Source organism: Hetaerina americana, unplaced genomic scaffold (assembly GCF_022747635.1).
Source record: "Hetaerina americana unplaced genomic scaffold, ioHetAmer1.1.p SCAF_145, whole genome shotgun sequence".
Classification (NCBI taxonomy): domain Eukaryota; kingdom Metazoa; phylum Arthropoda; class Insecta; order Odonata; family Calopterygidae; genus Hetaerina; species Hetaerina americana.
The window spans coordinates 4,592-19,989 of NW_027286570.1; the positions used below are offsets into that span (position 1 = coordinate 4,592).

The 15,398-nt window shown below is 37.9% G+C and overlaps 1 non-coding gene across 1 annotated transcript; it reads left to right on the top strand.

Annotated features, from left to right (window-relative positions):
• The first annotated feature begins 14,152 nt into the window (after positions 1 to 14,152).
• On the top strand, positions 14,153 to 14,225 carry TRNAM-CAU (transfer RNA methionine (anticodon CAU)). Its single transcript has one exon. It is a non-coding gene; the product is annotated as a tRNA-Met (tRNA).
• The last annotated feature ends 1,173 nt before the right edge of the window (positions 14,226 to 15,398 follow it).

Genomic DNA, 15,398 nt, shown 5'->3' on the forward strand with positions numbered 1-15,398 from the left:
TGCACTTCGTCGGAAGTAGGAGCTGGTAGTAAGAAAACTCACCTTATAAGGAAGAGTGCAATGGAAATTACAATTGAAAAATGGAGTACCACTGACTGCATGAAAAATGATAAATTAGAAATTTGCATATAACCAAATGCAGTGTTTGGAAAATCTCTACAGTGTCCCTAAGCACACGAGTAGAAACTTGCTTTAGCCTATAAGGAAACAAATAGTCGGTTATATCGTGGGATTTACTAAGAAATGAATCAATTAACTATCAAAAACGCGTCGGATGGATTGGATTGGATAGAGTTGCATCTAAATCTACATAATACTCCCCAAGCCACCGCAAGGGCGAGATGGAGTCCGGACGAGCAGAGATAGGGAGGGGGTGAGGCAGGGGTATTTAATAGAACTGTGCTTTAACGTTACAGTGATTGAAGATAAAATGAACGCTAGAGAGATGAATGAAAGTTCGCGGGGGATTCATAACAACAGGCACGCTGATGATCGCGATTTAGTTTGTAAGTCAGCTAAGGAGTTAAAATTATTGCTGAAATCATTGTTAATATCAGTTCGAAAGGTATGGGGTGGGAGTAAATACGTATAACATATGCAATAATTTCATCTAATTTACTACATTATGCTTCCACAAAATATAAAAATTATATTCTGTTTTTACTACGTGATTCCTTATACATATTATTGATTTAGTCATCAATGTGTCATCTTTAGTACCTACCGTGCCTCTATTGCTGATTTCACCAAATATTCGGTGAATAACGCGAGTGATATTGGTAATCCTTTTTATCCTTCTTCCTAACTATGTCTAACTCACCTTTCCTTACGCCACTCACACCTTAAGCAGCCCAGGACAACTACAGGTTGCTGATAACCTGCATATCATTCATTAATCCCACCCAAGTCGCTATTTTGAACGTATTTCCAAATGAAAATAAAATACAAACACATTCACATTGAATTTAAATGTTTTTTTTATATATTTTGATGATCAAAATATTATTGGAATTTCATATCCCATTACACTACATACATGGTAACACTAAATCACACTATATCACATTGCGATACGTACATTGCAGATATTACATTACATCATAAAATATTATTGGAATTTCATATCCCATTACACTACATACATGGTAACACTAAATCACACTATATCACATTGCGATACGTACATTGCACATATTACATTACATCATACCATAGCACACAATACGATATATTACCATGCAATGGCATAACATACTCTATCATACCATACCGTACAGTGCCTTACTGTATCGTGTCCTATCGTATTACGAGAGTTGTCGAGAAAGTACCTTACGTTTCCACCTAGCGTAGCGGTGGGTAGAGCCACCGTCTTCATTTATAAGCGTCCCTACTCCTCAGTACGAGTGAATCAATGTTAAATCCTCAAAAATCCCTTTCCTCGACCCAATATCCCTTACCAATCCAATATTTTACGCATCTGTCCATATGAAATTGACCATTAAACAACAGTAAACCCACTACCCCAGCTATCACGCACCGCACGGTAAACGGTCTCTTCCGTGCTCACTCTTTCGTCACCTTTGGTCACTGAATCTGCAAAAATTCAAACGCACTTGATAAATTTCTCACCAATTTACTGAAAGGTCTTATCAAACGCGGACTCCCTCAGTTCCTTTGAAATGAAAATCCTCAAACAATCATGCGCCCAAGTCATTAACTCGCAAACCCACTCCATCTGCACGAAGTACTGCCTAGTCACCCAAATCACACACAAAGCCCTTTTTTCCATTCAGACAAGCCAAAATATAGGGACAAACTATTAATTACCTAAATGTTCCACCGTCACTTTTAAGCATAAACCGTGGATTTTTCTGCAGCTGAATCCACTAAACCTGCATTTAAACCCTCCGCCATCCACAAATCCACAATGGCATCCCACGTAGGATCCAAATGTGAAATATACCCACAATTGTTTTTGCTCCGTTCACAACTGTACCAAATACCTTACCATTCCACGGTACTCACTCTGGGGCATTACGCAATATAATCCATTAACTTAACTGCAAGCTCTGCCCCACCTTCGTCGGCAAATGCACCCTACCCATCAGTCACCACGCCTCTTGCGGCACTTCTTCCTCTTTGCTAAAGGCAACGGCTCTATGCTTGCCTCCCGCCGCAATGTCTCTGGGAAATGAATCTTACAATATATTCAACAGAATCAGGTGAGATGCGGTGGAAGTTCTCCATCATGAGAAAAATAAAATTTTCACTTTTCCACAGACTTATTTGTAACGTAAAACTCGTTTCAGTTCATCGAACCATTTTCAGATTCAAGACAAGATTCAACATGTGATGCATCAGATTTTCTGAGGAAGGGGGGGGGAGAAAAGAGTGGAGGAGGGGACAAAGATGGGAAATATGGACAACTCAAAGATATAGAGAAACTAAATAATGGAGAAGTAAAAAGAGGGAGGGGGATAAGCACTTGTGGTCATTATTTGATATGACGGTGACAGGTAGCTGGTATTCTGGTGGGGGGAAGGAGGGAAGAATAAAGAAGGGTTAAGGGGGAAGGGAATATGGAAGGGATAGAGGGGTAGGTTGAGGGATGAGGTATAAGTGATTCTAAGGAGGACATTATCAGGGAAGGGTTGCTCGACCCATACTGAGAGTTGAGGGTAGGGGGTAGTTAGATGGGAAATTCTCTAGGGGTGGAGTCAATAGGAGAGAGGGAGGTTCACTGTTTGCCATGGAAACAGGATTCTGAGGAGATGAGAATGGGTTATAAAAATATTGTTAATTGAAAGAACAATCATATTTAATTTTACAATTTCAAGTTGATCTAAAACATCATGTATTTTGCCCTTATTTTCGTAGTGTATACTCTCCAGATTAAGTTTACATGAGTGGGATGATTGTGGTAGAAGCTTAGCTAGGAGTGATGTTTTATCAAAATCTTTGAATCACTTTTACCTCCTCCCTCAACATGCCTCTATCCATTCCATGTCTCCTTCCCGCTTAACCCTTCTTTATTCTTCCCTCCTTCCTACCACCAGGATATCAGCTGTCTGCCACCTTCCTCTCAATTAATGACCACAAGTGATTATCTCCCCCCCCCTCTTTTTACCTCTCCATTTTTTTAGCTTCCCTGTTCCTTTGGGTTTTCCATATTTCCCCTCTTTGTCCCCGCCTACCTTACTCCTCAATCTTTTCTCCCCCCCACTTCCTCAAACAGGTATAAATATGATGCATCACATGTTGAATCTTGTATTGTACCTGAAGATGGTTTGATGAACTGAGACTCTTACAATGTTTCAATTGCCGCCCCCTTTCCCCCTCGGACTCGCCGTTAAAGCTCCTAACCCTTTGGAGTGTATTTGGCTCCAGGGAAGGACATGTAGGGACACGGGCCTGACCTGTGCTCATAAGGGGGCCTGCCCCCCTCCTTCTCATCAAGCCTCCCTCCTAGCGCTAGGTAGGAGAAAATAGTTAAATTTTGCATTGGAACAATGTCCTCTAAGAGCGCTCTTATGAATGTATTTAAACTCATTTGCAGAGAAAAATGAAGGGCGCAAAGAAATGTAAAGAGGAACAGCATTCTAAAAGCCCAGTTAAAAAAGGAGGTGCTTTGCAATTCAAATCTACGTCCACACCAGAGAAATATTTTTAATATTTAAGATTATTTTACATTGACATGCTAAAAGTGTTAAATTTTAATATTAAGCATTTATCAGAAGTTGGTGCTCATATAATTATAAAACATTTCTGCGCCGACGGCTTCTTTAAATTAACTGAAAAAAATAATTCTAAATTCTGAGATATTTCTCCTAAATTTTTAATGTTAAAATGCGTGGTTAGGCGATCAGGATATTAACGAAAAACGGATGGTTCTAATAGTCGTGTTGAAGAAGTTGGGTGCCACGGAGGGTCGGCGCAAATAGGTGTTGAAATAGAGGTGGTGTTAGGATGGAGGTAACCAGAGTGTCGCCTTAGGGCGAATATTGAGTCGGAGGGGAGGGCAGGGGTGGGAGAGGAGTCGCTGGGCACGGCGGAAGGGGGGGTGCGCGCGCTGGAATATGTAGGCCGGCTGTCGCTGGGACCCAACACCCTCTGCCGCCACCCCTCCCCCCGGCAGAGGTGAGCAGAAGTGTACGAGGAATGCCCCGAGTGCAGATTCTCATTAAAATGCATTAACATTGTAACGCCTCTATCATTCAATATTTAGAGCTCAAATTTATATTTTTGTCCCCGATATTTTCCTGCTCTAGACTTCACAAATTTTATTCCATATTTTTCATTTTTATTTGTCCTTGAATTAAATAATTAATAAGTTTCTACTTGGAGAGGTGCATGTATTATGAACTAACTTTTAAAACATTAGATGCTACATTTTTTCAGATTCTGTTAGACCATATTTCAATATTTTATATATAAAAAAACTAAAATAACCATTCGTCTATTATTTCATCCACTTAACCACTCATCTGAGTATTTAACTTTTCCACGTCCAACCTGTGGTGGGTATTTAATTTTACACTGAGCCCGAATTTCTATTTTTGTTGTAGGGTGATTGAACACCAACGTTTTATTATATTTTTGCAGTAAAAAAAAACAAATATTTTGAGTAGAAATTTGACGTAGTGAAAATTTTTGGTTTAAATTTTATATTAATGATAAACCTTGTTTATTCAGCAAAGTTAAAAACGATAACAATTTACTAATTCGTGCAATTAATGAAAACATTAGCGTATAATAAATACTATTTGAGATATATGGTTTAATCCATGGCAACAGAATGTTTCGACAAATGGGCGGCATGTAAATTACAATGTTAGAAATTTTGTAAAATTCAGGGAGGAAATAGACAACCACACATTAGAATTACATTTTTTTTTATTTACATTCCTTTAGTAAAAAAATTTTAAATGATTAAAAGTCTTGATTTCTACAAAAAAACACTTCACTTTTTATTTAACCATCAAATAAAAAAAATAAAAACTACAGGACAAAATGAAATTGTTTGAAGCAAATATGAAGAGAAATGAAATTCTAAAAAAATTTTATTGTAAATCATGACCATTATTTTAAATCTGTTGCACATATTTTAGTTTTACTCATAAAAAAACGATTAATTTTTAAATTCAATGAATATCTATTTTTAGAAATCATTATCAGTATGGTGTACCTTGATAAATGGAGCAGGACACAAACCAGCACAGCAATCAGTACGCGATTGTTGTGTTGGTTTGGAGAAACGGCTTAGGGGATTGAGATGGCCTTCCTTGGACTACTTGGGCATCCTTTCCATACTTCGCTATCAATAGCTCAGCAAGCGAGATTAGAAATTCTTTTCGATTCAGTTTACTCTTATTCTTTTTATAAATGGCATAGGCATTCAACATTGTCATGTCCTTCAAGTGCCGATATACTTATTCACAGCATTTTTTCTGTCGATTTCTCCCAATTTTGTACATGTTCATGAATCCATCGCTTCTATCAACCCCACCCATATTCGCAATGCAGTCTTGTGCCACAATTGGTTTCATCACTTTTTCCCCCATTTTTCCGTTTGGCACATTTCAGCTCCATTAAATGTGCTCACCATTATCGCATCTCTTTTGTCCTTTTATTTCATTACCATCTGTTTCCCTCGAAATGCCATCTCCATTTCTCCTTACTTCAATTTGGCAGCTTTTGCAGAGTGAAGGAACTCCTTCCTCTTTGACACCATTGTCTCAACCACATCCTTTCTATCCTCGGATAACTTGTCCACTAACCGAGGGATAGTGTACCAGCTTTCTAAATACATAGTGTGACCCTTGCCTAGCCGATTATTTGGTAAATCAAGGACAATCCTGACGGCGACATTCTCTTCTTTATATTTGTCTGAAAATATTGTGTCCTTTCCCGTAAAATCAAAAATTTCATAAATAGCCTGACTGTTTCACAGAGCACAAGAAGGGGCAATGAGAATGCGACCCGCAGGACAGCGACATAGCTTCGCTAAAAGACACATAGGTACACAAGAAAATGTCTGAAGTTCCATCTGCCGAGCAGAAAGTGTACTCATTGGATAAATCTACGATTGGCAGCAGTCGCATGACGGAATATCACGGCATATCCATTGAAAACGAACATAAAATCGGTGTGACGTATATACACGGCATACCCACCAAGGGATAATCTCCTCATGACGTATATATACGGCATACCCAGATGAGTGGTTAATACCCCGCAAGCGGGCGCAAGGGCGTGTGGCAGGGGGTATTAGGGCACCACCCGTAATTAAGAAAGAAAACCCCATGCAAAAGCAACATTTTATACAGTCCACGAACAAATCATAGCATACATTCATGCAAGAACACTCACACCCCACACACACGCAAAAACACATACTACCAACTAACATAAACAAGAACCGACAAAATATACCTGATATCTTTGCAATATTTAATTTTTTTCCGACTTGTAAATTAAAAGGTTTTTAATATTTCTAAAATGACCTCTGTTTCTTGCTATAATGATTCCTGATTGCTCGGGGAAAGAATGAGTTTCTATCGGTACTGGAATCTAACTCCCTCATTTCATCTTTGTGGACTGATCTACCTAAGTAGCATGGAACCATTGAAATACTTGCTTAATTCTTATTTCATAAGCTCGGTCAAAATATATTTAAACGTTATATTATTATCACTTTCGTATGATAATGCTCAAACTCTTTATTTTAGGCAAATTTGTCGTTAGCGAGTAATTTTAGCTTTCCCTTTGGTGTTATCCACCTATAACTTTTGAAATGCTGATTGCTTTCCCGTCAATATCTTTAAATCATTGAAAGTTTAAACAAATATAGAATTGTAAAGAGTTATGAATTAACTGTGTCAAAATGTTCCACGTAGTTACTACCAGTGAGTTACGGCGGCATTCACGGTCATTTAATGGCCCTTTGTCACGAGAAGGCATTGGGCATCATTATTGGGTATCGATTGCTGAAATATGAGTAATTTAAATTTATGAAGGAATTCTCTACGGTAGGTAATAAATGATCACATTGTAAAAATCTTCCTGGAATGTTGCTACCTCATTCAACTTCGTGTACGATTTCAATTTTTCATACACTGAATTTTTGTCGTGCCAGTGAAGGTATTCAATAAGTAGGACGAGAATAAGCACCAATACGACAAAAGAAGATTTTAAGTGGGCTAAGGACGTAATGCACTTACACTAGCATAAAATGCATACACTCTCCCGTTTTGTTAAGGGCTACAGCCAGAGTCTATAGGTATGGGATAAATATTATTAATATCCGATGTGTATTACTTAATGGTTTTTTAATTTCACAATAGAATTTTGGTTTCTAGTGAGTCATATAAGGATATAATGTACCTAAATATATTTTTATTTTTTTTGTAAAAATAGATCTATGAAAGCTATCCACCACATGTAACCAAGCTGATTGTATTAAAGTCATTTGTTATCAATATTTCCTACCGTTACGATAAGGTTATCATCATACTGAAAAACACGATTGGTATCTTGACCATAGTTTTAGTTTGTCACGGAAACAACGCATTTCTAACGTTTTAGGTCCCAGATTTGTCAGCAAATGTATGACACATTTTGTTCAAATATTTTTGCCAAAATTTTCACGAATATTAACTCTTCAATTTAGCAAACAATTAATGTTATGATAGATGTTCGCCACGCGTTTTATCTGACGCCGCCTACACTTCATTACTAGATTTTCAAACTATACGCTTTACGAATGCTATCATCTTTAGGACCCCTTCTTGAATAGCATTAATATGTTTTCCCCGTGTAAAATCTGATGCGATGGTGACAAGCAAATGTTTTACATGGTCTGCAACGTTCATACGAGCAAATTCGGTTTTTTAGGTCGTAAATTCTGCTTTTATTTTGAATGAGTTCATTAAATTTCAAAGGTGTTTATTTATCCGAGCAGTTACACAAAGTTAATTAAAGCAGTTAAAAGTTAAAGCAGTAATAATTATAACAGTAGCATTTATAGTAAATTATAACAGTACAGCTAACAAGGAAGCCCTGTTATTTTGCAATACGCCAATAACAGGGCCTTAATTTTTAATAAGTGAGTAATCGTACATTTTAAGCATTCAAATCCAAAACCCTTACTGGGTAACAATTTTAATGTTGTTAGAGCCAATATTTAGTATTTGACAATCTCTGTTGCTTGCTCTCTGTTTTATTTTTCCCGTTTCTTTTCATTAGGCGTCTAGACACCGGTTTTCAACGTGCGAGGACGGTCCATAACGATACCTGTTTCTTGTAGCGTCGGAATTAATGGAGGGAGCTGAATGGTCGCAGTATTGACACACACAGTACATCTAAAACTACGCAATGCCCCGCTAGCGCGTGAGGCGGGTTGTTTTAAGAAACCACGTGTGCAAGTGAATGAAACCACATGAAAAACCAACATATATAGACAAAAACTAAAACCTACTAATACTGCAACCTACTACTACAAAACCCCAAACTACTACAAACATAGCGGCGTAAGTATTCATGCAAAAACCATTTTAAATTACACACATGCAAATACAAATATCATCATCTAGCATACACACCATCTAAGAATAAAACTTATGTCTACGCAACGTTTACCCTGGTCCTCCTTCTGCAAGGAATGTCTTTAGTAATGAATGCGCAAAATATACTTATTCGACAAGGCAAATTTTGACGAACTACGAGAATATTTTTTAAATAATTGAAGGTGTACGAAGGAATGAAGACGTACATCCCATCCAAAGTTAAATGGTAAAGAACCTCGATGGTATAACGGGGAAGTCAGATCGGCATGAAGAAGGCAAAGAAGGCTACAGTCAAACTTCAAAAAGAATTTTAAAAGTGACAATATAGATTATGTGAATACATCCAAGCATAAACTAAAAGAATGTCGTAGTCAGACGAAGAGTATTATACGCACAGATCTATACTCTTTTAAATCTAAAATTCTAAGCGAATATCTTGAGGAAAATCCAAGTCATTCTGGTCCTATTTTAGGGTAATACAGGGTAAACGTCCAACTGTACATTCTTTGAAGACGGAAAAAGGAGAAACTATTACAGACTGCGTGAAAAAGGCAAATATTTTAAACCATTTTTTCCAGAGCGTCTACAATAAAAACACAAACGCACCAAACGATCCTCCACAGCCACCTGGGGAACACATGAGCGACATAATACTGACCAACCAGGAAATAGTACATCCGCTCCGTAGTAACAAAGCACACAAGGCACCTGGTCCGGAAGAAATACCTGCTAGAATATTAAAGGAATTAGCTGAAGACGCTACTGGAAGCTAGCCCATATAACTCCCATTTATAAAGGTGGCGATAGGGATAAACCAACCAATTACCGACCCATTTCCTTAACATCGATCTCTTGTAAAATATTGGAACACATTATTGTCACTAACATTATGAAATTTCTTGATAGTAGGAAAATACTAATCCACAACCAGTACGGATTAAGGAAAAGCAGTTCTTGCGAAACACAACTTTGTCTCTTCAGTCACGATATACTTAGATCGGGAGAAAACAACACACAGATCGATGCAGTATTCCTGGATTCCAAAAAAGCAAAAGTCCCACAACATAAATTGTTACACAAACTTAAATTCTATGGAATCAATGAGAAATTAATTAATTGGATTAGAGACATCTTGTCAAATCGAAAACAAAGAGTAGTCATCAATGGATTGTGCTCAACGGATAGAGATATAACTTCGGGTGTCCCCCAGGGAAGTGGAATAGGGCCTCTTCTGTTCTGAATATACATCAATGACTTAAGTACACACATTAATAGCAATCTTAGGTTATTTGCTGACGACACGGTGGTATACAGGGAAATAAGGAGCCAACTAGATCGCGAGCTACTCTCTAAAAGACTTAGACAATATCTCGGAATGGTGCGAGAAAAGAGGATTAATGCTTAATATAGACAAATGCGCAGTTTTGAAATTTTGGAACAAAGGAAGCGACGAACGGGATATAAACTACGAAATAGAGAGTTCAGTACCAACTACGGCTAATCAAGTTAAATATAGGGGGGTAGTTCTAACACCACGCCTTTCATGGGAAGGACATATCAGGACATTATGCGGATCAGCTTCAAAGAAACTTGGCTTCAAAAAACGGGTGGTGGGGACCTGAAATGAGAAAGTTAAAGAGTGGTGTTTTTATGCCCTAGTTAGACCTCATTTTGAATATGCCGCAAGTATTTGGGATCCTTGGGAGAAAATTTGGCAAAAATATTAGATAAAGTCCAGAGAAAATCCACCTGATTTGTTAAAAATGTTTATAATAAGAACAGAAGAGTGACAGATCTCTTAGAGGATTTACGCTGGGAGCCACTTGAATTACGAAGAGAACGAGCGAGGCTTAGACTTTTAGAAAGGTTCAGAACAAACGAGTTTGACGATGGCACTAAAGAAATCATAACGGCCCCACGCTAAGTAGGTAGATAAAATCACAAAGATAAAATAAGGGATATCCTGGAACAGATAGATGCAAATAATCATCCTTTCCCCAAACAATCAGAAATAATAATAGTAAGAAACCGAAGTAACTTTAGAAATATTAAAAACATTGAATTTACAGTTCGGAACAAAATTAAACATTGCAAAGATTTTAGGTATACTTTCAGGTGCTTGTGTATGTTAGTTGGTAGTTAGGTAGAGTATTGAAATGTAATGAAATAATTGACTTTGTAATTCCACACACTTTATTTTAAAAAACACGACCCAGGTTTCGACGTTGAACGTCATCACCGGGTCGTGTTTTTTAAAATAAAGTGTGTGGAATTACAAAGTCAATTATTTCATTACATTTCAATATGTTATGCAAATTCCATAAAGTTACGCCTGAGACAACAAATTTTGTTAGGTAGAGTGTTTGCATGTGAGTGGGGTGTAAGTGTTCTTGCATGAATGTATGCCAAGTTTTTTTGTGGAAGTATGAATTTGTGGCTTTTGCATGCGGTTATATTTTCTTTCTTGATTACGGGTGGTGTCCTAACACCCCCCGCCACACACCCTTGTGGCGGCTTGAGAGGTCTTATGTAGATGTAGATAATAATATCGGCTTTTGTACTTCTAATCATATTTTAAAACTCGGCTATTTTATTTTTCAAACCTTGGCGGTTGATTGTCACGACGGAGATAAGTCTATTCTTGATTGATTCAATTCTAATTTCCTTTTCAGATTCTACTCACTCTAGTAGTTATATTTATTTGCTCATTCTCTTCTGCTAAGGCTAATATTTCATTACATATGCCTTGATTCTTATCGCAAATCTTTTGTGAATGATCCATGTAACGCTCATTAATTAAATTCCCGCTAGTTGACCTGCTCTTTAACCTGTCAAATGTACCGATTCCCGTCTCCAACAGAAACCAGGTGCTATCGCAAGACAGCGCCACCATATCTGTAGCCCCTTCCTCTACTCCGAGGTCGCTGCCTAGGGAAATAGGTCAGCCGACGGGACGGGAGGGAATTATTATGATAGGCAGTTCCAATGCCCACTGTATAATGTCTCCCTTACGACGCAGGGTCCACCGGGAGGGCGATGTTGGATCGTCGTCCCCTTGGTGTATACCAGGGGGCGGGGTTCCTCAGCTGACGCAGGCGGTGAAGGCGGCAGCACGTGACGAGGGTTCCTCCAAGCTACGAATTGTATCACGTGTAGGGACAAACGACGCAACGCACCGTGGATCCGAGGAAATTCTGCGTTCTCTCGAGGGACTGAATTCGTGGGGGAGGAGTTTAAAGTCCCTGTAAAGTTCACCATTTGCTCAATTGTCCCTCGGTTTGATCGTGATGTCTAGGCTTGGAATCGAATTTAAGGGTTTAATAATAGATTGGGAAATTTTTGTCGGGGAATTTGAGTAGACTTCATAGACTTGCGGCCTCTCCTTGCATCGTGTCGGGAGAGACTCAATCGTTCGGGAGTACATTATACGGTTGAGGCATCGCCGAAGGTAGCGATTGGGATTCAGGAAACTATGAGGAGAGTTTACCATATTTGTTAGGTTAGAAAAAAGAGCTACTAGTGTGAATTTACTTCATAAGCATTATTCCTAGGGGCTTTAGATATTACATAATAAGGTTTTTCCTATGGGCTTTGAAATTACAGAAGAAACGGAAAAAATAGGATTGGAGGAGGAGTGTTCAAGCTGAAAAATATATTCCCGAAAGCGTGAGTCTTTCCCTAAAAGTAGCATAGAAAGTGTTCGTCGCTCCCTAAAAAGCCCTCTGTGAAAAATAATTTACATTTGTACATTTTAAAGACCCCCCGATTCCGGAGCTACATCAATTTTAGAACTAGAAAGAGAGGTCGCTAGTTTGATTTCTCATTTACACATAAGAATAAATTATAATTGGAGGGGATTTCAATTTTCCATCCATAGAATGGAAAAACTATATTTTCGTAGTAGGAGGCAAAGACAAGGAGTTACGCGGGTCGCTGCTTCGTGTTTTCACCTCGCACTCGCTAAACCAATTAGTACTGACACCCACCAGAGGAAACAATATGCTTGATCAAGTAGCCGCGAATGCATCCAATGTCATCTTAATTATAGACACACTTAATGGACTTAGTGATCACAGAATAGAGTCGGTTAAAAATATTTTGATGACTATCAGTATCAATCAGAAACCCAAAAGAACAATTTAACAGTTTATTCGGCCCAATGACGAAGGATTAAGGCATGACCTTTAGTAGTCTTATAATATATTCAAGGAAAGTGGTAGAAGCAGAGTCAGTGATAGTTTGTGTAATTCTTTCATCGACGTAATTTGGGCTACAATAAAAAAACACATACCTAGTAAATTTAAAAGTGACTGGAGGGAACCTTGATAGTACAACGTAGAAGTACGTGAAATATTGAAACACCAAAGAGCATGGTAATCAAAAAGGAGGAGATCAAAAAAAGACGAGTCGAAGAATGAATAAAATAATATAATACATAAGTATAAAACATCCAAATGGTTAGCAAGGTATGGGATATGAATGGCATATTCGGAATTTATTGATCAGTTAAAATAATTCTAAATACATTGCGTATCTATTACGAAGTATAGTATTTGTTGTAATCATTTGACAACTTTTTCGGCTAATAGGTAGAACCAGGAAAGTATTTTTGACTATGCCTAAAGAATTACATTTTTATAAAGACTGCTCCCCCTTCTAACTGTTTATTCACTGATCTATGGTATCTATACCTGCAAAAATTTTGCATCGAGTGTGCATCAGTGCACAGCACAAAAATCGAAAAATTCCTAAGCGGTGACTCTAAGAGGATTTCATTCATGAAACAAAAAATGCGAGAATGACGTCACGGCCATTATTTACCAAGACCGGGAAATCCTACCCGAAGCCGATTGTCTGTTAGTTTGTGTAAATCTGTAATTGGTATTGGTTTCTTCTTATTAGTCCACGCTAACGAGTGAAGCCTTTAGCACTTTAAATTTTCATGTATGTTTAAGTAGTTTTTAATGTAATGTAGTATGACAAACAATTTTTGCATAAATTGAACTAAAATATTGGTGGAAAAAACTGGGGTAATGTTTTTCCGTTTTAAGGTTGGTAGAGTAATGAGGCGCCATTACAAATTATATTCAGCGGAAGAAATGTAAAAATTGTCACTTGGAAACACTTTCCCAAAGCAAATGACCTGGAACAGCATTCTTTAGATTTCGGTTTCAAGCCTGGATCGCTATCTATTCAATCTTTGGACAAAGCCATGTTTCGTTATCTAGTGTGTGGACAATTTCAACGAAATTAAATACATAACTACATGATTGCGATGCATTTATTTGATGCTAATTTTGCATTCATGAGCATTTAATATGGTTGAAAACGTTTTACAATATTCATTACATTTTCTAAGACAAAACAATGGATTTTAACCCTAATAACCCTAACCTTATGTTTGATGATTCAACCAATGTAAACAACACTAATTACTTCACTTTTAAATAAATACTTTATATCCTCCACATTTTCTTTTATATTTGCAACATTTCCTGCAGTCATTATCGCAGAAATGGTTTACCTACGGCATCCATGAAATTTTTCAATTACTATACAATTATTAGATGATACTATTCGAAAGAAATGCCTCGGTAGCGCAGTAGGTAGCGCGTAAGCCTCATAATCTTAAGGTAATGAGTTCGATCCTCACCCGGGGCAGGTTTTTTAAATTATGCAATGGAAACATTTGATTTAACAACGCTACAAAAATTCGCTTATTGAAGCTAGTCCTACTTTATATAGCATGTTAAGTACGTTAAATATAGTATATTCTATGTTGGTTATCATACGCAATTATAGGCGTACGGAAACCAGAGCATTTGGAGCCGTTAACCAATCTCAGAATTCTCATGATCCAACCTGATAAAAATAATATGGACGTAATTAAAAGAATTGTGATAGATATAGAAGATTTCAAAATAGGAGGGAATTGATGGCAGGAACGTTGGTTAAGGATGATAAGAAAAGGCTCGTTAAACGTCAACATTGAACACGGTTTTATGCTCCGTGGAAACTTCGTCGTTAGAGAAAGAAGAACGGTGTAGGTTGGAGGCTTTTGGAGGGAGATTTGGGTGTGGAGAGGGATGGAAACGGTAAAATGGGCAGAATCGACGAAGGTTCAGGAACGACGATGGGGAAGGATGGGGGGATTATCGGGATAAATCCAAAAGAGGCAGGAAAGGTGGATGCAGGGCATTTTCTTTGGAAATGATATGTTTAAGAGTTTGATAGATAGGAGAATTTTAGGCAACGGAGAAGATAGTAGGAATAGCATAGGAATGTTGGATTGTATGAATTTTCCCCCTGCCACATACCCTGGCGATGGCTTGCTGGGTATACATTATTATTAGGTAATCTACTGGTTAAGGTAGGTTTCTGGATGAACACAATCACCAAATAAATATTTTGTGACTCCTAACAAAACAAAATACAATCCAGAATCCTACCCTATATCAGGTCCCTCTTCATCTCTGTGAACTTCCTTCCTCCCTTCATCCCGTCCAACACCCCTATCCTGTTCCTGCCCTTTCCTCGTTTTCCTAGCATTCTCCCCTTTATTACAGTCTTCAACATCCCACCGCCGATCAACACGGGAGGATTTCTCCCAACAAACCCCTCTCTTCACCCACCAAACAAAGTACTTCCTCATCTGTTTTCTTCTCGGTCATTTCACCTTCTCCATTCTTCTCCACACATGGTATATATATATAAATAAATAAAAGAAAATAACTTTCCGTAACGTAACGCGCGCAGTATTTGTTTAAAAATCACAATGAAATTCATGACTCTCTCTGAATGGTTAGCACAAAATTTTAACCGAACCGAAATCTG